Here is a 26312-nt window from a genome sequence, read left to right as displayed (position 1 = left end):
CACCCCCTGTCTTCTGTGCCCAAGCTCCCACTACCCCCTCTTTACTACACCCCTCTCCTCTGTGCCCTTGCCCCCATTAGCTCCTCTATACCCACTTTTATACCGCTGCACCTCCCTCTCTTCTGTGCCCATGCACTCCCTCTCCTCTATGCTCCTGCCTCATCTATGGCCACTTCTCTGTGCCCCTGCCCCAACTATTGCCTCATTATGCCAGCACCCCCCTCTCTTCTGTGCCCCTGCTCCCACTACCCACTCTATACCCCTACACCCCCTCTCCTTTGTGCCCCTGCCACCATTGGCTCCACTATACTCCTGCACACACCCTCTTTGGTGCCCCTGTACCCCCCTCCTCTGTGCCCCTGCCCCACTATCCCCTCTATACACCTTGCACCCACTCTGTGTTGTGCCTCTGTGCCCACTGCCCCCTCTATACCCCTGCACCCCTCACTCCTCTGTGCCCCTGCCCCACTAACTCCTTTATACCCCTGCACCCCCCTCTCCTCTGTGCCTCTGTGTCCTCTATGCCTCCTCTCCTATGTGCCCCCACTCCCACTATCCCCTGCACCCCCAACAGTTCTGTGCCCCTACTCCAACTACCCCCCTCTAAACCTGCATACCCCTCTCCTCTGTCCCCCTGTCTCATCTATGCCCCCTACTCTGTGCCCCTGCCCACACTACCTCCTCTATACCCAAGCACCCCCTCTCCTCTGTGCTCATCTCCCCACAACTCTCTATACCCCTGCACCACTATCTCCTCTGTGCCCCTGCCTCCTCTATGGCCCCCTGTCTTCTGTATCCCTGCACCTCCTTTCCTCTGTGCCCATGTCCCCCTTTCCTCTGTGCCCCTGCCCCCACTACCTCCTCTTCTGTGCACCCCTCTCTCCTCTACCCCTGCATCATCTATGCTCTTTTCCCAACTACCTCCTCTACACCCCTGCACCCCCCCTCCTCTCTGCTCCTGCCACCACAACCCTCTATACCCCTGCATCCTACCTCTCCTCTGTGTTCCTGTTGCCTCTATGGCCCCCTGTTATCTGTGCCCCTTCCCCCACTACCTCCACTTTACCCCTGCACCCCCTCTCTTCTGTGTGCCCCTGATCCACTAGCCTCTCTATACTCCTACACCCCCCTCTACTCTGTGCCCCTGCCCCCATTAGCTCCTCTATACCCCAACACACCCCCTCCTCTGTACTCCTGCACCTCTCTTCTTTGCCCGTGTTTCCTCTATACCCCCTCAGATCTGTGCCCCTGCCCCCAGTACCTCCTCTATACCCCTGAATCCTCCTCTCCTCTATACCCCTGCTCCCACTACTTCTTATATACCACCACACCCCCCTCGCCTCTGTACCCCTGCACTCCCTCTCCTCTGTGCCCATGCCTCATCTATGGCACCCTCTCCTCTGTTCCCCTGCCTCCACTACTGCCTCTATATGCCAGCAACCCCTTCTCCTGTGCCCCTGACCCCTCTTTACCCCTACACCCCTCTCCTCTGTGCCCCTGCCCCCATTAGCTCCTCTATACCCCTACACACCCCATCCTCTGTGCCCCTGCCCCCACTACCCCCTCTATAACCTTGCACCTATCCTTTGCCCATGCACCTCTCCACTGTGCCCCTGCTCCAACTATCTCTTATATAGTGCTGCACCCCCCTCTCCTCTATACCCCTACACCCCCTTTACTCTGTGCTTCTGCTCCCACTACCTCTTATATACTGCCACATCCCCCTCTCCTCTATACCCTTACACTCCCTCTCCTCTGCTCCCACTTCCCTCTCTACACCCCATGCACCCCCTCTCCTCTGTGCCCCTGCCCCCACTATTTCCATTATACCCCTGCACCCCCTCTCTTCAATGTCCCTGCTCCCTCTATACCCCTACACCCCATCTCCTCTGTGCCCCTGCCCCCTTTAGCTCCTCTAAACCCCTGCAATCCCCCTCCTACATGGCTTGCAACATAATCACCTTGCCCCACTCATCATCGCCCCCTATAAAGGAGAGCGCGAGGAGGTGGTATGGCAGTCTGACGGTTGGGAGGGAGCAAATAAGAGATCCTGTAGAAAGAAGATGCCAAAAGTCCTAGTGGGTGACGGCCATGCAAAACAGCTGACACAGGCTGCCATCCATTAGGCAAAGATGTCAAAGCCCTGGTGGGATGGCGCCCACCAGGCGAAGACTCCGAAGCCCTGGCGGGTTGGTGCCCATCAGGCAAAGATGCCAGAAGTCCTAGTGGGTGGTGGCCATGTAGAAGAGCTGACACAGGCTGCCGCCCATTAGGCAAAGATGTTGAAGCCCTCGTGGGTTGGCCCTGGCGGGCTTGCCCCTGCCAGGCGAAGATGCCGAATCCCTGGCGGGTTGGAGCCCACCAGATGAAGATACCAAAGCCATGGCAGGTTGGCGTCTGCCAGGCGAAGACGCTGAAGTCCTGGTGTGGCGGTGGCTATGAAAAAGAGCTTGAAGGCCGCCACCCCCCAGGTGAAGGTGCAGATAAAATAAATGTTATTTAAGAAAATGGTGACTGTTCATTTTAATATTTCTTTGACAGGTGTACTACAGGGGCAGTGGGACAAAAAAAATCCCTGCTTGCTGGTACTTGTGGTTTTGAAAGTACCAGCATGCGGCAGAGGCTTGCTGGGACCTGTAGTTTACCTGCAATAGCAAATGCACTGCACATCGCACAATCAACCTGGCACCCACCGCCCAGGGCCTGGGGTGCCGTGGAGAGGGGGACCTCTTTATTAGGGGGGTCTCCAGCCTGGGCTGACTAGTGATCAGGGATAATTCTGCGGCTGGGGGCCCCGGTGAAAGGGCTCCCCTGGCTGTGGCATATAACCCTTGCTAGGAAAAGACTGGTGCTGGTTCTGGTAAATACAGGGGGACCCTACTAATGTTTTTCTCCCTGTATTTCCAAAACCAGGATCGGATCAGGGCCCAGTGCTGGTTGTGCAAAGTACTTGGGACCCCTATGTCATTTGTCCCCTGTATTTATGCACAACCAGGACTGGCCCTTAAAAGCCATGGGCTGGTTGTGCTTGAAGGGGAAGGGGTCACATCACACAATCAACCCAGGGGTGCTAGGGATAGCCCTGGGCTATCAGTTTAGGCCTGGGGTGCCCTGGAGAGGGGGTCCCCTTTATTGGGTGGTCCCCAGCTCCCCAGGGATCCCCAGTCTCGGCTGACTAGCTGTTAGGGTTAATGCTTCGGCTGGGGGGCATGGTAAAAGGGCTCCCCTGGCTGTGGCATTAGCCCCCCACTAGAAAAAGTCCAGTGCTGGTTCTGAAGAATACAGGGGGACCCTATTTATTTTTTCCCTCTGTATTTTTAGAACCAAGACCGGATCAAAGCCCAGTGCTGGTTGTTCAAAGTACGGGGGACCCCTACATCATTTGTTCCCCATATTTTGGCAACCAGGGCTGGTTCTGATTAGCCCGGTGCTGGTTGTGCTTAAGTACTGGGGACTCCTATGTCATTTGTCCCTTGTATTTAAGCAAAACCAGGTCTGGCCATTAAAAGCCTGATGCTGGTTGTGTTTTGGGGGAACAGGGCACCTTTTTCTTTATTTTAAACATTACATTTTTTACTTAGATGTATGGATTTCACTGCTGTGTTTGTACATCTGTGACTTATTGATTTTATTTTCACAGGTGCATGCGCAGTACCGGGGAGCCTTCTGTCACCCACTGATGCCCCCTTTGCACTGCACCACTGCCACCTCTCTGCACTACCGCTGCTGCAGCTACCCCACACACCTACAGCTAGCCCCTGCGGCCGTCTTGCAGTCTGCACCTCCCAAACCACCTCCTGTGTGCTGGCCCCTCTTCTACCTGCGCTAGTGTACCATTTTGTTGCCCTTCTCCCCTGCAGGTAGCCCGGTTTGCACCTCCAAACCCTGATAGTTAATGAATTTTAAAAAAGCTATGAAATTCCAAAGACAAAAAACCTTACTGTTTCACATGTCCCATTAAGGCTTCTTAGACATGGTCTGAAATGTCACAAAACCTTCTGAATTTGTGGCACTCAAACTAAAAAAAGCAATGAAATTCTTATCATTTAGGCTGACGCCTTATTGGACGTGTTCCTTGCGCAATACAGATATGGTATGCCATCACACCCTGTCGTTAACTGCAGATTCAGAACTCTCACAGAGTGAGATTGCTGTCACTCACAAAATGGTGGAGCTGCTAATTCACAGAATTGTCTGCTCATTGGAATACACACATTAATTTCATCGCTTTTTTTAGTTTGAGTGGCACAAATTCAGAAGGTTTTGTGAAATTTCAGATCATGTCTAAGAAGCTTTAATGGGACATGTGAAACTGTAAGGTTTTTTGTCTATGGAATATATATATATATATATATATATATACATACACAGACATTATATATATATATATATATATATGTCTGTGTATGTATATATATATATATATATATATATATATAGAATTTATATATACTGTATATATATATATATAATGTAAATGGTGCATATTGATAAGTGCAAACATTTTCCACTTTACTTGAACATGGAGAATACACAATGGGAATAATCCAACTCAGTCTGATTTACTGGAACTGCATTAAATGTACTCCTCACTGGCAGAAGATTTATGAGAGTGCAGGGGGAAAGTATTATATGGGCTAAAAACTTACTGACGGCTTAGGATGACAGAGTTTACTGGTAGCTGTATCTGCTGCACAGAGAGTGTGTGTGAAATATGTAAAATCCCTAGACACGTTAGTCACTGCATACAGACTTTTACTTCAGTGACTGATTAGTTGTTTGACAGATCTGCGGGTGCTGCAGCTTATCTCATGGTGTGGGTGTAATCCATTACCGACCTCTCGGCTGTCTTCACTCCTAAACTCCTGCTGTAGCTATGGCTGTTATCCTTCCCCAGCTCTCTTCACTGCTGTCACAGATTCTAGGGAAGCAATCTACTTCTGTAGCAAAACTTCTGTCTGATGCTGTGGCTGGGGGGGTGGCTGGGGAGTGAGGAGACACTTTGCGGAGCACTGACAGGGAAGTGAGCAGCGCCCTTCAGTGGTCAGTGCCCTTAGGCAGCTGCCTAAAGCTGCCTAATGGTAGCGCTGGCCCTGCTAGGAGCCCTAACACTAGTCACACCGGGCCTATAAGATGGGCGACTGTTTCACAGTCAGGATCAGATTTCCCAATGTCTCTGCAGTTCTTAAAACATCTTCCCACAGGTGTCTATAATCAGCTGCCTTTCCAGGCACTGTTTGAGGCAACATCTGAACTGGACATAACACAATCCTAATGCCTTTGCTCTGTATAACCTGGGAGATCTTGATATTCCACATTTACTTTATGTGGAATTATGCTAACTCTGTCACAAAACCTTCACATACAATATATTTTTTGCAGCATTTCAACAATGATTCAAAGATGTGCAGTAGACTGTTTTATGATATCACTTTTAGTATTGCAGCTGTGAAATGTTTCACTTAATCATCTGTTGAGAACTTTTTTCCTCGCAGTTGTTTTTACAGGGTTGGGAATGCCCAGAAATCAAGTATGGGCTATATGGAGGGTGTTCCATTGCTGTCCCATTAATTTCAGTCAGTGCTGCCAATGCAACAGCAGCAACATGAGGTCGGGCATTGTCTTGGAGCAAAAAGCACTGTTTCTTCAGCAAATGTGGCCTTTTTTTAATCATGGTTCCGCAAATGGGTTTTCAGGACATTTGCATAGTAGACACCATTAATTGTCTGCCCATGGGGAACCCAGTTCTCTATGATTATACCATATGCATCAAAGAACAGCAGAAGCATGACTTTACACACCAAAGGAATTATACAAAATATTTTGGATGGAGGCGAATTCATGTGTTTCCATATACAGTACTGGACTGTTGTTTGGATAACGGATCATAATGACGATACTATGATTCGTCACACTTCACAATTGATGTCAGGAAATCGGGTTTCCTCTCTAACGTCACATCTGCCCTTCTGTGAGATTTCTGGGTACCCACCTGGCAAACACGCAATGCATTTTCAGTTCCATTGTCACAATATACTAAACCCATTGGAATGAGATGCCAAGTGTAGCCAAAATTTTGTGTAAAGTTAACTTTCTATCATTTTGCAACATTTCCGCAGCTTTGGCATCTGTAACTGCAGTCGATAGTCTCCCAGAACGCGCTTTGTCAGTCACTCGTGTACTACCCTATTTGAAGTACTTCAACCACCAAAATACTGCAGCATGGCTAATTGTTCCTCCACCGTATGCTTGTTGTAACATTTCATGAGTTTCCTTTCTGCTTTTTCCAATTTTACACTCAATTCGATCACACATCGCAGACATAATCTCAGACACATCTTCCTCATCTACCATTACAAAACACACAAAGATCTTCCACTCGCTGTGACCAAATAAAGAAGACTACAGCAGTCCAACTGCAGGTTCAAACACAATGCTGCAAAGTAAGAATGCTTTCGAAAATATAAGTGTTAATAGTTTAGTTTTATCAATTAACAAAATGCAAAGTGAATGAACTATAGAGAAATCTTAGTCAAATCAATATTTGGTGTGACCATCCTTTACCTTCAAAACAGTATAAATTCTTCTAGGTACACTTGCACACATTTTTTGAAGGAACTCAGCGGGGAGGTTGTTTCAAGCATCTTGGAGACCTAACCACAGATCTTCTGTGGATGTAGGCTTGCTCAAATCCTTCTGTCTCTCCATGTAATCCTAGACAGACTCGATGATGTTGTGATCAGGGCTCTGTGGGGGCCATATCATCAATTCCAGGACTCTTTGTTCTTCTTTACGCTGAAGATCATTCTTAATGACATTGGCTGTATGTTTGGGATCATTGTCCTGCTGCTGCATAAATTTGGAGCCCATGAGACTCCTCCATGATTGATAAGTACCTGTCTATATTTCTCAGCATTGAAGACACCATTAATCCTGACCAAATCAACAACTCCATTTGCTAAAATGCAGCCCCAAACTTGCAAGGAACCTCCACCCTGCTTCATTGTTGCCTGCAAAAAACTCATTATTGTACTGCTCTTCAGCTATTGGACAATCAAACTGTCTTCTGTTATAGCCAAATATTTCACATTTTGTCTGATCAGTCCAGATCACCTGCTGTCATTTTCCTGCACCCCAGTTCCTATGTTTTCATGCATAGTTGATTCGCTTGGCCTTGTTTCCACGTCAAAGATATGGCTTCTTGCCACAATTCTTCCATGAAGACCACTTCTGTCCAGACTTCTCAGAACAGTAAATCAATGTACCTGGGTCCCAGTGGTTTCTGCCAGTTCTGAGCTGATGGCACTGCTGGACATCTTATGATTTGAAGGGATATAAGCATGATGTGTCTTTTATCTGATGCACTAAGGTTCCTTGGCCAACCACTGTGCCTACGGTCCTCAACTTTGCCTGTTTCTTTGTGCTTCTTCAAAAGAGCTTGAGCAGCACATCATGAAACCCCAGCCTGCTTTAAAATCTTTGCCTGGGAGAGACCTTGCTGATGCAGTATAACTACCTTGTGTCTTGTTGCTGTGCTCAGTCTTGCCATGGTGTATGACCTGTGACAAGAAACTGTCTTCCACAACCTCACCTTTGTAGCAGAGTTTGACTTTTCCTCACACAGTTTTAAGCCTCTTTAACAGTTGTTTCAGTTTCAGTTAATGACTGTGTTTCAATCGCATTTGATATGATTGGTTAATCATTAATACACCTGACTATAATCCTATAAAATCACTGACTTTGTGCAAGTGTACCTAGAAGAATTGATACATTTTTTAAGACAAATGGTGGTCATCCAAATATTGATTTGATTTAGATTTCTCATCTTTTAATTTTGAATGCATTTCTACTTTGCAGCATTTTTCCACATCTGCCTATATCTTTTGCACAGTATTTTATACAGTTATATATATATATATATATATATATATATATGCACACACACACACACACACATTGTGTATATATATATATATATATATATATATATATATACACAAAGTCAGAAATCCACTGCACTCACCACTCCTAGATTGGGGGTGCAGACCTGCACTCGCCATTCCCCGGACTGGGGAGCAAGTGGCCAGTGACCACATTGCTTAAATAAATAAAAACAGAAAACCCAGCACTCACCATGTATAAACACTCACAATGATGTATAAATAAGTAAATAAATAATGGGGATTTAGTTCATGGATTAATCAATGCATTTAAGCCCGCAGCCCACATCACGGGACCCCACTTTCTGCAGGTCCTACACTATCCGTCACACTGATGGAAACCTGTTAGCTGCTATCACATAGCTTAGACTGAAATTTTTTTACCTTGTTTAAAGCTCACCTGCCAGCTAATGGCTTTTAAAGGTAAGGCAGTCACCTGACATAGATTCTATCACACTACCAAAAAGACAGCTGACACAGGTTAATATAAACGAGTTTGCACTTGGGGTGCATGAGAAAGCTATGATCACAAAAGGTTAATAAAAATTAACCGCATAAACAAAGTCAGAAATCCACTGCACTCGCCACTCCTAGATTTGGGGTGCAGACCTGCACTTGCCATTCCCAGGACTGGGGTGCAAGTGGCCTGTGACCACATTGCTTAAATAAATAAAAACAGAAAACCCAGCACTCACCATGTATAAACACTCACAATGATGTATAAATAAGTAAATAAATAATGGGGATTTAGTTCATGGATTGATCAATGCATTTAAGCCCGCAGCCCACATCACGGGACCCCACTTTCTGCAGGTCCTACACTATCCGTCACACTGATGGAAACCTGTTAGCTGCTATCACATAGCTTAGACTGAAAATTTTTTACCTGGTTTAAAGCTCACCTGCCAGCTAATGGCTTTTAAAGGTAAGGCAGTCACCTGACATAGATTCTATCACACTACCAAAAAGACAGCTGACACAGGTTAATATAAACGAGTTTGCACATGGGGTGCATGAGAAAGCTATGATCACAAAAGGTTAATAAAAATTAACCGCATAAACAAAGTCAGAAATCCACTGCACTCGCCACTCCTAGATTTGGGGTGCAGACCTGCACTTGCCATTCCCCGGACTGGGGTGCAAGTGGCCTGTGACCACATTGCTTAAATGAATAAAAACAGAAAACCCAGCACTCACCATGTATAAACACTCACAATGATGTATAAATAAGTAAATAAATAATGGGGATTTAGTTCATTGATTGATCAATGCATTTAAGCCCGCAGCCCACATCACGGGACCCCACTTTCTGCAGGTCCTACACTATCCGTCACACTGATGGAAACCTGTTAGCTGCTATCACATAGCTTAGACTGAATTTTTTTTTTACCTGGTTTAAAGCTCACCTGCCAGCTAATGGCTTTTAAAGGTAAGGCAGTCACCTGACATAGCTTCTATCACACTACCAAAAAAACAGCTGACACAGGTTAATATAAACGAGTTTGCACATGGGGTGCATGAGAAAGCAATGATCACAAAAGGTTAATAAAAATTAACCGCACAAACAAAGTCAGAAATCCACTGCACTCGCCACTCCTAGATTTGGGGTGCAGACCAGTACTCGCCATTCCCAGGACTGGGGTACAAGTGGCCTGTGACCACATTGCTTAAATAAATAAAAACAGAAAACCCAGCACTCACCATGTATAAACACTCACAATGATGTATAAATAAGTAAATAGATAATGGGGATTTAGTTCATGGATTGATCAATGCATTTAAGCCCGCAGCCCACATCATGGGACCCCACTTTCTGCAGGTCCTACACTATCCATCACACTGATGGAAACCTGTTAGCTGCTATCACATAGCTTAGACTGAAATTTTTTTACCTGGTTTAAAGCTCACCTGCCAGCTAATGGCTTTTAAAGGTAAGGCAGTCACCTGACATAGCTTCTATCACACTACCAAAAAGACAGCTGACACAGGTTAATATAAACGAGTTTGCACATGGGGTGCATGAGAAAGCTATGATCACAAAAGGTTAATAAAAATTAATCGCATAAACAAAGTCAGAAATCCACTGCACTCGCCACTCCTAGATTTGGGGTGCAGACCTGCACTCGCCATTCCCAGGACTGGCGTGCAAGTGGCCTGTGACCACATTGCTTAAATAAATAAAAACAGAAAACCCAGCACTCACCATGTATAAACACTCACAATGATGTATAAATAAGTAAATAAATAATGGGGATTTAGTTCATGGATTGATCAATGCATTTAAGCCCGCAGCCCACATCACGGGACCCCACTTTCTGCAGGTCCTACACTATCCGTCACACTGAAGGAAACCTGTTAGCTGCTATCACATAGCTTAGACTGAAATTTTTTTACCTGGTTTAAAGCTCACCTGCCAGCTAATGGCTTTTAAAGGTAAGGCAGTCACCTGACATAGCTTCTATCATACTACCAAAAAGACAGCTGACACAGGTTAATATAAACGAGTTTGCACATGGGGTGCATGAGAAAGCTATGATCACAAAAGGTTAATAAAAATTAACCGCATAAACAACGTCAGAAATCCACTGCACTCGCCACTCCTAGATTTGGGGTGCAGACCTGCACTTGCCATTCCCAGGACTGGGGTGCAAGTGGCCTGTGACCACATTGCTTAAATAAATAAAAACAGAAAACCCAGCACTCACCATGTATAAACACTCACAATGATGTATAAATAAGTAAATAAATAATGGGGATTTAGTTCATGGATTGATCAATGCATTTAAGCCCGCAGCCCACATCACGGGACCCCACTTTCTGCAGGTCCTACACTATCCGTCACACTGATGGAAACCTGTTAGCTGCTATCACATAGCTTAGACTGAATTTTTTTTTTACCTGGTTTAAAGCTCACCTGCCAGCTAATGGCTTTTAAAGGTAAGGCAGTCACCTGACATAGCTTCTATCACACTACCAAAAAAACAGCTGACACAGCTTAATATAAACGAGTTTGCACATGGGGTGCATGAGAAAGCTATGATCACAAAAGGTTAATAAAAATTAATCGCATAAACAAAGTCAGAAATCCACTGCACTCGCCACTCCTAGATTTGGGGTGCAGACCTGCACTTGCCATTCCCAGGACTGGGGTGCAAGTGGCCTGTGACCACATTGCTTAAATAAATAAAAACAGAAAACCCAGCACTCACCATGTATAAACACTCACAATGATGTATAAATAAGTAAATAAATAATGGGGATTTAGTTCATTGATTGATCAATGCATTTAAGCCCGCAGCCCACATCACGGGACCCCTCTTTCTGCAGGTCCTACACTATCCGTCACACTGATGGAAACCTGTTAGCTGCTATCACATAGCTTAGACTGAAATTTTTTTTTACCTGGTTTAAAGCTCACCTGCCAGCTAATGGCTTTTAAAGGTAAGGCAGTCACCTGACATAGCTTCTATCACACTACCAAAAAGACAGCTGACACAGGTTAATATAAACGAGTTTGCACATGGGGTGCATGAGAAAGCTATGATCACAAAAGGTTAATAAAAATTAATCGCATAAACAAAGTCAGAAATCCACTGCACTCGCCACTCCTAGATTTGGGGTACAGACCTGCACTTGCCATTCCCAGGACTGGGGTGCAAGTGGCCTGTGACCACATTGCTTAAATAAATAAAAACAGAAAACCCAGCACTCACCATGTATAAACACTCACAATGATGTATAAATAAGTAAATAAATAATGGGGATTTAGTTCATGGATTGATCAATGCATTTAAGCCCGCAGCCCACATCACGGGACCCCACTTTCTGCAGGTCCTACACTATACGTCACATTGATGGAAACCTGTTAGCTGCTATCACATAGCTTAGACTGAAATTTTTTTTACCTGGTTTAAAGCTCACCTGCCAGCTAATGGCTTTTAAAGGTAAGGCAGTCACCTGACATAGCTTCTATCACACTACCAAAAAGACAGCTGACACAGGTTAATATAAACGAGTTTGCACATGGGGTGCATGAGAAAGTTATGATCACAAAAGGTTAATAAAAATTAACTGCATAAACAAAGTCAGAAATCCACTGCACTCGCCACTCCTAGATTTGGGGTGCAGACCTGCACTCGCCATTCCCAGGACTGGGGTGCAAGTGGCCTGTGACCACATTGCTTAAATAAATAAAAACAGAAAACCCAGCACTCACCATGTATAAACACTCACAATGATGTATAAATAAGTAAATAAATAATGGGGATTTAGTTCAAGGATTGATCAATGCATTTAAGCCCGCAGCCCACATCATGGGACCCCACTTTCTGCAGGTCCTACGCTATCCGTCACACTGATGGAAACCTGTTAGCTGCTATCACATAGCTTAGACTGAAAATTTTTTACCTGGTTTAAAGCCCACCTGCCAGCTAATGGCTTTTAAAGGTAAGGCAGTCACCTGACATAGCTTCTATCACACTACCAAAAAGACAGCTGACACAGGTTAATATAAACGAGTTTGCACATGGGGTGCATGAGAAAGCTATGATCACAAATGGTTAATAAAAATTAATCGCATAAACAAAGTCAGAAATCCACTGCACTCACCACTCCTAGATTTGGGGTGCAGACCTGCACTTGCCATTCCCTGGACTGGGGTGCAAGTGGCCTGTGACCACATTGCTTAAATAAATAAAAACAGAAAACCCAGCACTCACCATGTATAAACACTCACAATGATGTATAAATAAGTAAATAAATAATGGGGATTTAGTTCATGGATTGATCAATGCATTTAAGCCCGCAGCCCACATCGCCGGACCCCACTTTCTGCAGGTCCTACACTATCCGTCACACTGATGGAAACCTGTTAGCTGCTATCACATAGCTTAGACTGAAATTTTTTTACCTGGTTTAAAGCTCACCTGCCAGCTAATGGCTTTTAAAGGTAAGGCAGTCACCTGACATAGCTTCTATCACACTACCAAAAAGACAGCTGACACAGGTTAATATAAACGAGTTTGCACATGGGGTGCATGAGAAAGCTATGATCACAAAAGGTTAATAAAAATTAACCGCACAAACAAAGTCAGAAATCCACTGCACTCGCCACTCCTAGATTTGGGGTGCAGACCAGCACTCGCCATTCCCAGGACTGGGGTACAAGTGGCCTGTGACCACATTGCTTAAATAAATAAAAACAGAAAACCCAGCACTCACCATGTATAAACACTCACAATGATGTATAAATAAGTAAATAGATAATGGGGATTTAGTTCATGGATTGATCAATGTATTTAAGCCCGCAGCCCACATCACGGGACCCCACTTTCTGCAGGTCCTACACTATCCGTCACACTGAAGGAAACCTGTTAGCTGCTATCACATAGCTTAGACTGAAATTTTTTTACCTGGTTTAAAGCTCACCTGCCAGCTAATGGCTTTTAAAGGTAAGGCAGTCACCTGACATAGCTTCTATCATACTACCAAAAAGACAGCTGACACAGGTTAATATAAACGAGTTTGCACATGGGGTGCATGAGAAAGCTATGATCACAAAAGGTTAATAAAAATTAACCGCATAAACAACGTCAGAAATCCACTGCACTCGCCACTCCTAGATTTGGGGTGCAGACCTGCACTTGCCATTCCCAGGACTGGGGTGCAAGTGGCCTGTGACCACATTGCTTAAATAAATAAAAACAGAAAACCCAGCACTCACCATGTATAAACACTCACAATGATGTATAAATAAGTAAATAAATAATGGGGATTTAGTTCATGGATTGATCAATGCATTTAAGCCCGCAGCCCACATCACGGGACCCCACTTTCTGCAGGTCCTACACTATCCGTCACACTGATGGAAACCTGTTAGCTGCTATCACATAGCTTAGACTGAAAATTTTTTACCTGGTTTAAAGCTCACCTGCCAGCTAATGGCTTTTAAAGGTAAGGCAGTCACCTGACATAGATTCTATCACACTACCAAAAAGACAGCTGACACAGGTTAATATAAACGAGTTTGCACATGGGGTGCATGAGAAAGCTATGATCACAAAAGGTTAATAAAAATTAACCGCATAAACAAAGTCAGAAATCCACTGCACTCGCCACTCCTAGATTTGGGGTGCAGACCTGCACTTGCCATTCCCCGGACTGGGGTGCAAGTGGCCTGTGACCACATTGCTTAAATGAATAAAAACAGAAAACCCAGCACTCACCATGTATAAACACTCACAATGATGTATAAATAAGTAAATAAATAATGGGGATTTAGTTCATTGATTGATCAATGCATTTAAGCCCGCAGCCCACATCACGGGACCCCACTTTCTGCAGGTCCTACACTATCCGTCACACTGATGGAAACCTGTTAGCTGCTATCACATAGCTTAGACTGAATTTTTTTTTTACCTGGTTTAAAGCTCACCTGCCAGCTAATGGCTTTTAAAGGTAAGGCAGTCACCTGACATAGCTTCTATCACACTACCAAAAAAACAGCTGACACAGCTTAATATAAACGAGTTTGCACATGGGGTGCATGAGAAAGCTATGATCACAAAAGGTTAATAAAAATTAATCGCATAAACAAAGTCAGAAATCCACTGCACTCGCCACTCCTAGATTTGGGGTGCAGACCTGCACTTGCCATTCCCAGGACTGGGGTGCAAGTGGCCTGTGACCACATTGCTTAAATAAATAAAAACAGAAAACCCAGCACTCACCATGTATAAACACTCACAATGATGTATAAATAAGTAAATAAATAATGGGGATTTAGTTCATTGATTGATCAATGCATTTAAGCCCGCAGCCCACATCACGGGACCCCTCTTTCTGCAGGTCCTACACTATCCGTCACACTGATGGAAACCTGTTAGCTGCTATCACATAGCTTAGACTGAAATTTTTTTTTACCTGGTTTAAAGCTCACCTGCCAGCTAATGGCTTTTAAAGGTAAGGCAGTCACCTGACATAGCTTCTATCACACTACCAAAAAGACAGCTGACACAGGTTAATATAAACGAGTTTGCACATGGGGTGCATGAGAAAGCTATGATCACAAAAGGTTAATAAAAATTAATCGCATAAACAAAGTCAGAAATCCACTGCACTCGCCACTCCTAGATTTGGGGTACAGACCTGCACTTGCCATTCCCAGGACTGGGGTGCAAGTGGCCTGTGACCACATTGCTTAAATAAATAAAAACAGAAAACCCAGCACTCACCATGTATAAACACTCACAATGATGTATAAATAAGTAAATAAATAATGGGGATTTAGTTCATGGATTGATCAATGCATTTAAGCCCGCAGCCCACATCACGGGACCCCACTTTCTGCAGGTCCTACACTATACGTCACATTGATGGAAACCTGTTAGCTGCTATCACATAGCTTAGACTGAAATTTTTTTTACCTGGTTTAAAGCTCACCTGCCAGCTAATGGCTTTTAAAGGTAAGGCAGTCACCTGACATAGCTTCTATCACACTACCAAAAAGACAGCTGACACAGGTTAATATAAACGAGTTTGCACATGGGGTGCATGAGAAAGTTATGATCACAAAAGGTTAATAAAAATTAACTGCATAAACAAAGTCAGAAATCCACTGCACTCGCCACTCCTAGATTTGGGGTGCAGACCTGCACTCGCCATTCCCAGGACTGGGGTGCAAGTGGCCTGTGACCACATTGCTTAAATAAATAAAAACAGAAAACCCAGCACTCACCATGTATAAACACTCACAATGATGTATAAATAAGTAAATAAATAATGGGGATTTAGTTCAAGGATTGATCAATGCATTTAAGCCCGCAGCCCACATCATGGGACCCCACTTTCTGCAGGTCCTACGCTATCCGTCACACTGATGGAAACCTGTTAGCTGCTATCACATAGCTTAGACTGAAATTTTTTTACCTGGTTTAAAGCCCACCTGCCAGCTAATGGCTTTTAAAGGTAAGGCAGTCACCTGACATAGCTTCTATCACACTACCAAAAAGACAGCTGACACAGGTTAATATAAACGAGTTTGCACATGGGGTGCATGAGAAAGCTATGATCACAAAAGGTTAATAAAAATTAATCGCATAAACAAAGTCAGAAATCCACTGCACTCGCCACTCCTAGATTTGGGGTGCAGACCTGCACTCGCCATTCCCAGGACTGGCGTGCAAGTGGCCTGTGACCACATTGCTTAAATAAATAAAAACAGAAAACCCAGCACTCACCATGTATAAACACTCACAATGATGTATAAATAAGTAAATAGATAATGGGGATTTAGTTCATGGATTGATCAATGTATTTAAGCCCGCAGCCCACATCACGGGTCCCCACTTTCTGCAGGTCCTACACTATCCATCACACTGATGGAAACCTGTTAGCTGCTATCACATAGCTTAGACTGAAAATTTTTTACCTGGTTTAAAGCTCACCTGCCAGCTAATGGCTTTTAAAGGTAAGGCAGTCACCTGACATAGCTTCTATCACACTACCAAAAAGACAGCTGACACAGGTTAATATAAACGAGTTTGCACATGGGGTGCATGAGAAAGCTATGATCACAAAAGGTTAATAAAAATTAATCGCATAAACAAAGTCAGAAATCCACTGCACTCGCCACTCCTAGATTTGGGGTGCAGACCTGCACTCGCCATTCCCAGGACTGGCGTGCAAGTGGCCTGTGACCACATTGCTTAAATAAATAAAAACAGAAAACCCAGCACTCACCATGTATAAACACTCACAATGATGTATAAATAAGTAAATAAATAATGGGGATTTAGTTCATGGATTGATCAATGCATTTAAGCCCGCAGCCACTGTGGTCACAGGCCACTTGCACACCAGTCCTGGGAATGGCGAGTGCAGGTCTGCACCCCAAATCTAGGAGTGGCGAGTGCAGTGGATTTCTGACTTTGTTTATGCGATTAATTTTTATTAACCTTTTGTGATCATAGCTTTCTCATGCACCCCATGTGCTATGTGATAGCAGCTAACAGGTTTCCATCAGTGTGACGGATAGCGTAGGACCTGCAGAAAGTGGGGTCCCGTGATGTGGGCTGCTGGCTTAAATGCATTGATCAATCCATGAACTAAATCCCCATTATTTATTTACTTATTTATACATCATTGTGAGTGTTTATACATGGTGAGTGCTGGGTTTTCTGTTGAGGGCCATTTTGATATATATAACAGTATTAGCGGGCCTGGTTCAGGCCATGCCCCCTCCACGTGATGTCAAATGGGGGCGGGGCCACAATCGCCGGTGATTATTGCAATGCCTGGAGCATCCTGAGGATGCTCTGGGGAGCTGTAAGGGCAGCGGTGTGACCGTCTGAAGCATCCTATGGATGCTCCAAGTGGCACTGCTGCATAGATTCTGGCTGCAGTGTGCCATTCTTGGCACCCTGCTAGCCAAATGAGGCTAGCAGAAGAAAGCTCCGAGGGCCAGACCAAATGATTCCGAGGGCCTTATAAGACCCGTGAGCAGGAGGTTCTCCATCCTTGATTTAAATAGATCACCTGTTTTATATTGCAAAATAACATAATTTACTGGGAGTTAATTGAAAACTCCATTGTATTTAACACATGCGCGTTAATAACTGAAGAACTGTGATTGGCGTTTTGAGATTTAAATATGGACTCCTTGTCACTGAGAAAACTGATACCACCAAGGAAACACTTCAAGGTCTTGCCTTTATTTGGCTGTAACATCAAACTGTGAACTTAAGCTATACTGCCGTGCATTGCTGGAAGTGTTCCATATGTGCAACTGCTGTTGTATTGGAATGCAGAAGTGAATAATTGCCCTATTATGTGAGCATACTTTCTTCAGGACATCATTACTATCAATTTGCATAGGGCTGACTGCTTTTATTAAAAATGTTGATATTTGAACTGCAGACACTACCTTACATGCCAGGATTACACTGTGTTTATATAAAAAATGAGCAGGGACTTTTATTGTTCCACATAGTAGCCTAACCTCATTAATTATATACACAGCCTACTGTATGTATGCCATTTGTTTATACATGTGTTGTTATATCATAGCATTATTGTGACAGCCATTTATTTTCAATATCGAGTACTATTTTTTATATACAATATATTTACTAAATTTTTTATGCATATTTATTGAATGTTTCACATTAAAAGGCAGCACTGTACAACTTTCTTTTTTTGCATTATTTATTTTGCAGGGGTGCAGATCCCCCCATTGTTTGCTGCTATTTGTGTTTATTTTTGACTGCTCATAAATATTTTGCTTTTCTATCAGTCATTTTATCGTTTGATCCAATCAGTGGTATTGTATACTGGTAAACTAAAAATATATATATTTTTTCCATTGGATAAAGTTATAAAGAGCTCATTTAGTACATTTGTGAGTCACGTGATGCTTTCGATCAAGATTTAGGATTTGGGTAGCACTTTATTTTTACCATAAACAATAACTTTAGTCTAATGTTTCTTATATCCATTGCATTCCTTTTAAATTAATTGAATCTCTAGGACTGTCCTGCCACAACATTTTAATTAATCCTAAAAAACAACAGTGATGTGATTACCAGGAATAAATCAAATAGACATACAACTCTATTATTTTCTTGAATAAGTTAAGTAGGAATAATTTAATAACAGTCTAAGAATAGTTTTAAAACAAAAATAGGAGTAAGGTGATAATTCTTCTTATAGATATGTTCATTAATTCCCACTTCTTCGATTGTAACATTCCTTGTTTAGATCTTCTTACATTTGGTGTAAATCTCTAGGGGACACCATGTGGTAATTTTTTCATAAATGATTCTAGACTTGTTTCTTACACATGCCTATTCAGAATGTATTAGCATCAAAAGTATGTCACATCATTTATTGCTTCTGTTATGTAAATAAATTACTGAATAATTGGGGTCTAGATATTTTAACATATTACTGTTAAATGCTCCATGCTGATCCATACGCATGTAAATATATTCAAGTTTAGGTTTTGGATATTGCACCTATATCTTAGCCATGAATTTTACTTTTAACAAAATTAGTTCTTGCTTTAACAATTAGGATCTGATGGCCACAATTTTCAAGAAAAATTATCCAACAAACACGGAAACAGCATTTGTGGATCACTCAAATCTACTTTACAATCTCACCTACTGTAATATCTTAGCTTCTACTGTACAATCTACAATCCATTCACTTTAAGGCCTCTATTTATTAACATTATTTTTACTAAAATAAAGTGAAAAAGGGTTTTTCACACCATTTTCACATTATTTTAGTTTCACATAAATTTATTAAATGGCAACTGGAGTAGACTTTATAAAATTCTGCTCCAAACCCTAATTACCACATATTTTCAGTAAGCAGATTGCATTTCCCATAAATGTAATGGAAAATGTGATCTGGACAGATTTACTAAAAATAAATTGTGAAAAAATATCGGGGGAAGCCCTGTGATAATAATACCACCTGGAGTTGGCATTATCCAGAGTTTCCCTGACTCTTGCTCTGCTCTGACAGGAAGAGCAGAGCCGGGAGCCGGCACCAGTTATCAGCTTTGTGGTCTAAACTTACCACAAGCTGATCACTGCAAAAATAAACACAAAACGTTCCTGATCCAGGGACCAGTGATCGGTCCTCCGGTGATGTTTGCTGGGGCTCCGGTCAATTTGTATCCCGATCCTGCACTGTGACCCTGGTCAGCTGCTACATAGAACAGCTGACTGGAGTCACAGGGCCTGATTCAGCAACGAATGCACGTTAGCAAATGCACTCACCCATCCGCTGCGAGAATATGCTAATCAATGCATATGCACGGAGACCGCAGCACAAGATGCAGATGCCCAGCCCCATATTAAGCCGCCCATCTCCCTTTACTCACAGCCTGATCAGAATGCAAGATAGCGTAAACATCGGTAACATTAAGAACCATTGGATCCATTAGCATAATAGTGGTTGACCTGACCTGCCGCAGGATTTTGGCCACTTCTTGTGTCTAGCTTATGGTATGGCTGCGTATGTACTGCTTTGATTATGCACATCCCTATAATGGCGTTATAACGCCTGCGTTCGCCTAACCACCCCCTGTCACCACCCACAAATGGCACTTCCTGTCAATCAGTTTTGGAATAGTCTGCGTATACACTGCATGTAGCCTGCATACCATAACCTGAATGCACTGGCTAGTTTGCACACATGCAGTGCGATGCATATGCAGATCAAAAACATCAGCCAAGTGCATATGTTCTCTCCTTTTTGTTCCTTGCTGAATCAGGCCCACAGTGCAGGAGATGGGGGACCAGCTGACCGGAGCCCCAGAGGACATCACCGGAGCACTGATCACAGGAGGTAAGTGTAACTGAGCAAAGTGGTTTGCGATTGCAAGAGGGGAAGGGGCACAGTATACAGTGATGTGCACATGCGCAGACACAGTCTCCCTGTATTTTTTCTGAAAATAATCAGGCTGAAGTCACTCTGGTTGTTTGCAGACAGACCTGCAGCCTTACGTTCCCATCACAGCTCGTTACAGAGTTTACCAGGGTTTTTAGTCATTACTAGGGGTGAGCGGGCTCGGATTTCTGAAATCCGAACCCCCCTGAGCCCCCCCGATCCGAGGCCGATCCGAGTCAGGCTCGACTTTTCTCGCCTGACTCGGATCTGAAATCGAGGAAAAACGTCGTCATCCCGCCTTCCGGGTCTCGCAGGGTTTGGATTCTATATAAGGTACCCGCGTCAGCACCATTTTCTCACTCGGCTGTGGAAAGTGAAGAGGGAGGGTGGGAGTTAGGACTGGCTGGGCTGTGTAGTGTAGTGTAGTGTAGTGCAGTGTAGTGTTGTGCTGTGCTGTGCTGCGCTGTGCTGCTGTTGTCCATAGGGGCTGTGTCCACTCCTCCAAAGTCCATAGGGGCTGGCTGTGTTGTGCTGTGCTGCTGTTGTCCATAGGGGCTGTGTCCACTCCTCCAAAGTCCATAGGGGCTGGCTGTGTTGTGCTGTGCTGCTGTTGTCCATAGGGGCTGTGTCTACTCCACCAAAGTCCATAGGGGCTGGCTGGACTGTGTTGTGCGGTCAGTTATCCATAGGGGCTGTGTCCACTCCAAAGTCCTGTGCAGTGTCCCAGTCCTAAAGGGGTGCTGTAGTGTTGTCCAGGGGGTGCTCTGTCCATCAGGGGTGCTCCCCCAACTGCAAAAAAATAAATATTTTTTCTGTGTTTGTGAATTGTGTGCACTGTGGCTGCACGTGCATCAACAAAGGAGCAGCGCCAAGCGTGCACCTGTGTCCCATAAGTAAAGGGAAGGCTGGCTTGTCCGTTAAAGGGTGCTGTAACCCCCAAAGTGCACTCCAAACAAAATAATTTTTTTTTTTTGTGTGTTTGTGAAATGTGTGCGCAGTAGCCGCACGTGCATCAACAAAGTAGCGCCAAGCATGTGCCTGTGTCATAAGTGAAGGGCCGGCTGGCTTGACCGTTAAAGGGTACTGTAACCCTCAAAGTGCACTCCAAACAAAATAAAAAAATATTTTCTGTGTTTGTGAATTGTGTTCACTGTACATGCATCCTCAAAGCAGCAGCGCCAAGCGTGCGTCTGTCTGTTAAAGGGTGGTGTAACCCCCAAAGTGCACTCCAACAAAAATAAAATATTTTCTTCTGTGTTTGTGAATTGTGTGCACTGTACGTGCATCTCAAAGCAGCAGCGCCAAGCGTGCTTCTGTCTGTTAAAGGGTGGAGAAACCCCCAAAGTGCACTCCAACAAAAATAAAACATTTCCTTCTGTGTTTGTGAATTTTCTGCACTGTACATGCATCCTCAAAGCAGCAGTGCCAAGCATGCATCTGTGTGCTAAAGGGTGGTGGAACCCTCAAAGTGCGCTCCACAAAAACAAAAAAATCTTTTTTTTCTGTCTTTGTGAATTGTGTGCACTGTAGCTGCACGTGCATCAACAAAGGAGCAGCGCCAAGCGTGTGCCTTTGTCCCATAAGTAAAGAGCCAGCTGGCTCATTTCTTAAAGGGTGGTGTAACCCACAAAGTGCACTATTCTCCAACAAAAATAAAAAGTAATTTTCTGTGTTTGTGTGCGCCTTAGCCGCACGTATATATCTATATAACATAAATGGAGGACCAAACATTCTCCATTAAAAATAAAATAGGGAAAGATCAAGAACCACTTCCTCCTAGTGCTGAAGCTGCTGCCACTAGTCATGACATAGACGATAACATGCCATCAACGTCGTCTGCCAAGGCCGATGCCCAATGTCATAGTAGAGGGCACATACAATCCCAAATGACAAAGTTCAGGAAAATGACCTTAAAAAAACATTTAAATCATCTCAGGAGAAACGTAAACTTGCCAATATGCCATTTACGACACGGAGTGGCAAGGAACGGCTAAGGTCTTTCCCTATGTTCATGACTAGTGGTTCAGCTTGACATGACGATGGAAGCCCTCCTCCCACCAAAAAAATCAAATGAGTTAAACTGGCAAAAGCACAGCAAAGAACTGTGCGTTCTAAGAAGATATCACAAATCCCCAAGGAGAGTCCAAGTGTGGTGGCGGTTGTGATGCCTGACCTTCCCAGCACTGGACGGGAAGAGGTGGCTCTTTCCACCATTTGCACGCCCCGGCAAGTGCTGAAAGGAGCACCCACAGTCCACTTGCTGATATTCAAATTGAAGATGTCACTGCTGAAATACAACAGGATGAGGATACTGGTGTAGCTGGCGCTGAGGAGGAAGTTGGCGAGGAGGATTCTGATGGTGATGTGGTTTGTTTAAATCAGGCTCTGGGGAGACAGTTGTTGTCTGTGGGATGAAAAGCCCATCACGGTCATGCCTGGGCAGAAGACCAAACATTCCACCTCTTTGGTCTGGCAATATTTCTATCCAAATCCGGACAACAACTGTCTTGCCATATGTACCATATGTAAAGGTGAAATAAGTAGGGGTAGGGACGTTAACCACATAGGAACATCCTCCCTTATACGGCACCTGCAGCGCGTTCATAAAAAGTTACTGTCAAGTTCAGAAACTTTGGCTAAGACCGTAAGAAGTCCAGGGACACCTAAATCCCGTTGTTCTGTTGTATCCAAGCACCTGCAAGCCACACCCTCCTTGTCAATTTCCTCCTTAGTCAGGATCGGAAGTAGTCCTGCAGGCCATGACACTGGAATGACTGACTCTCCTATCTGGAATTCCCTTCAGAGGATCCTGCATTGCTATGACTACTGCTGCCACTGCTGCCACTGCTGCTGTTGCTGCTGGGAGTCGTTCATCATCCCAGAGAGGAAGTAGAAAAACCACTACTTTTACTAAGCAATTAACCCTCCAACAGTCCTTAGCGAGGAGGATGAAGTACAACAGCGGTCATCCTGAAGCAAAACGTATAACTGAGGCCTTGACTGCTATGTTGGTGTTAGACGTGCGTCCGGTATCCGCCATTAGTGCAGTGGGATTTAGACAATTGATGGAGGTAGTGTGTCCACGGTTCCAAATCCCATCTAGATTCCACTTCACTAGGCAGGCGATACCGAGACTGTACCGAAACATCAGAAAAAGTGTCCTCAGTGTCCTGAAAAATACAGTTGTACCCAATGTCCACTTAACCACGGACATGTGGAAAAGGGCAGACTAAGGACTATATGACTGTGACAGCCCACTGGGTAGATGTATCACCTTACACAGCAACAACAGCAGCATCACCAGTAGCAGCATCTCAGAAATGCCAGCTCGTTCCAAGGCAGGCTATGCTGTGTATCACCGGTTTCAGTAAGAGGCACACCGCCGACAACCTCTTAGAGAAACTGAGGGAAATCATCGCCCAGTGGCTTACCCCACTTAGACTCTCCTGGGTATTTGTGATATCTGACAACGCCACCAATATTGTGCAGGCATTACATCTGCACAATCAGACCACTACATTTTGGCCACTGTGCTCGATCCTAGGTTTAAAGCCTATGTGGTGTCTCTCTTTCTGGCTGACACAAGCCTGCAGAGGTGCAAAGACCTGCTGGTGAAAACACTGTCAGCTGAAGCGGAACGTGACACGTCAACAGCTCCTTCTTCATTTTCTCCCGCAACTGGTGCTGCCAGGAAAAAACTTAGGTATCCTAAGCAACCCACTGGTGGTGATGCAGGGCAGGCAGGACCAAGTTTGGACATCTGGTCTGGACTGAAGGACCTGGCAACAATTTCTGACATGTCTACTGTCACTGAATATCATACTGTCACCATTGACAGAATGGTGGAGGATTACATCGGTGACAGCATCCAAGTAGGCATGTCAGACAGTCCGTACCTGTACTGGCAGGAAAAAGAGGCAATTTGGAGGCCTCTGTACAAACTGGCTCTATTTTACCTGAGTTGCCCCCCCTCCAGTGTGTACTCCGAAAGAGTGTTTAATGCAGCCGGGAACCTTGTCAGCGAAAGGCGTAGGAGGTTGCTTCCACAAAATGTGGAGAAAATGATGTTCAAAAAATGAATTATCAACTCTTCCAGGGAGACCAGCCTCCAGAATGTACAGAGGGACCTGTGGTGGTGGATTCCAGTGGGGATGAATTAATACTCTGTGAGGATGAGGATGTACACAACAATGAAGAGGGTGAGGAATCGGTGGATGAGGAGGATGAGGATGACATCTTGCCTCCATAGAGCCAGTTTGTGCAGGGACAGATTAATTGCCAGCTTGTTTTGTGGGGGCCCAAACGAACCAATCATTTCAGCCACAGTCATGTGGCAGACCCTGGTGCTGAAATGATTGGTTTGTTAAAGTGTGCATGTCCTGTTTATACAACATAAGGGTGGGTGGGAGGGCCCAAGGACAATTCCATCTTGCACCTTTTTTTTTTCTTTGCATTATGTACTGTTTGGGGCCTAGTTTTTCAAACTGCCATCCTGTCTGCCACTGCAGTGTCACTCCAAGATGGGCCACGTGTTTGTGCCACCCACTCGTATCGCTTAGCATAGTCATCCAGCTACCTCAGTGCAACCTTTTGGACATAAAAACACTATTGTGAGGTGTTCAGTGTTCAGAATAGACCGGAAATGAGTGGAAATTAAGGTTATTGAGGTTAATAATAGCATAGGAGCAGAAAAACCCACAAATTCGGTGATTTTAGCTGTTTTTATGCTTTTTTTCAAAAAAATACAGATCCAAAACACAAAACCCAGAACCCAAAACACGGAAGGGTGGTTTTGGCAAAACCAATCCAGATCCAAAACATGAAGAAAGATCCAGATCCAAAACCAAAACACAAAACACGAAAAGTGGTCGGTGCACACCCCTAGTCATTACCAACATGGATGAAGATGTTGAAGACAGATTGGAATAAAAGAGTAAATTAAGATGCCTATGGCTAAAAGACAACACAATTAAGATCCATATAGATATATGAATAAAATAAACATGGCAAAGAGAGAATTGCTAAGTCTTTTTTATAATCAAGTTCATCAATTCATTAATATCGGACTCATATCAATTAAATTCTTAAATTCTTCAACATCGGTCTCAAACTGATCCATTTAATCAATTCTTCAACATCAGATACAAATCCATAAAGTTCTTCACATAATCCACATCGGTTTCAAAATGATCCAGCACTCAATCCAGCATCTTTGGTCCCAATCCGATTCTGCTCATTCATTTAGTATTATCATCTCCAGTTCTCATTCCAACCTGCTGATTAATAAATACATTCCATTCCTGTTTCACCTTTTTGCCCATCATCCTCTGCAACTCCTCTACCTTCTCACAGCAATACATGAGGAAGTCCTGGCTCAAGCCACCCAGGTTTATTCACACCTCCGAAGTCTCCTATTCAGCCTCCCACACCTGTTCCAGCCCAAACCAACCCACAGGTGTGACTGTTTGTACTGGCCCAATAGATCTAGCTGAGAATCAGGAACAAGCTTCTGGGTGTACACCTGATCTTGTTGCTCACCTAGAACGCCAAGAAGCAGCACAGCTTCAGGAAGTACATTTCCTCCAAGAACTGAATAACAGGCAATCCATGCTGAGAGGCTCAGGATCTGCTGCTTCATTCATCCTGATTTCTCTGATTCCAGTTTCCTTAGTGGCACCTCGTCTGCACATTCCTACTCCTGCAATTTTCCTATAGACCATACCCATGTGACATTTATCATCTCCCTATTAGCTGGATCTGCCATAGACTGGTCTTCACCCTCTGTGAGTGAAGATTAGTGCTCTGCACTCTGAACTTTTAAGTTTTCTTGTCATACCCAGGGCCTCACATTCCATAGTTCTGGGCTTGCCCTGGGTCCATAATCATCAAATTGACTGGAGAACCTCACAAATCACTGTTGGGGATCTTCCTGCTTTGTTTCTTGCCTCCAAAAAGTTCTTCCATTATGCTCTG

Source organism: Taudactylus pleione, unplaced genomic scaffold (assembly GCF_031769625.1).
Source record: "Taudactylus pleione unplaced genomic scaffold, aTauple2 ptg000154l, whole genome shotgun sequence".
In the NCBI taxonomy this organism is placed as follows: Eukaryota; Metazoa; Chordata; class Amphibia; order Anura; family Myobatrachidae; genus Taudactylus; species Taudactylus pleione.
The sequence above is the reverse complement of the archived record's forward strand: the minus strand, read 5'-3'. Positions refer to the sequence as shown.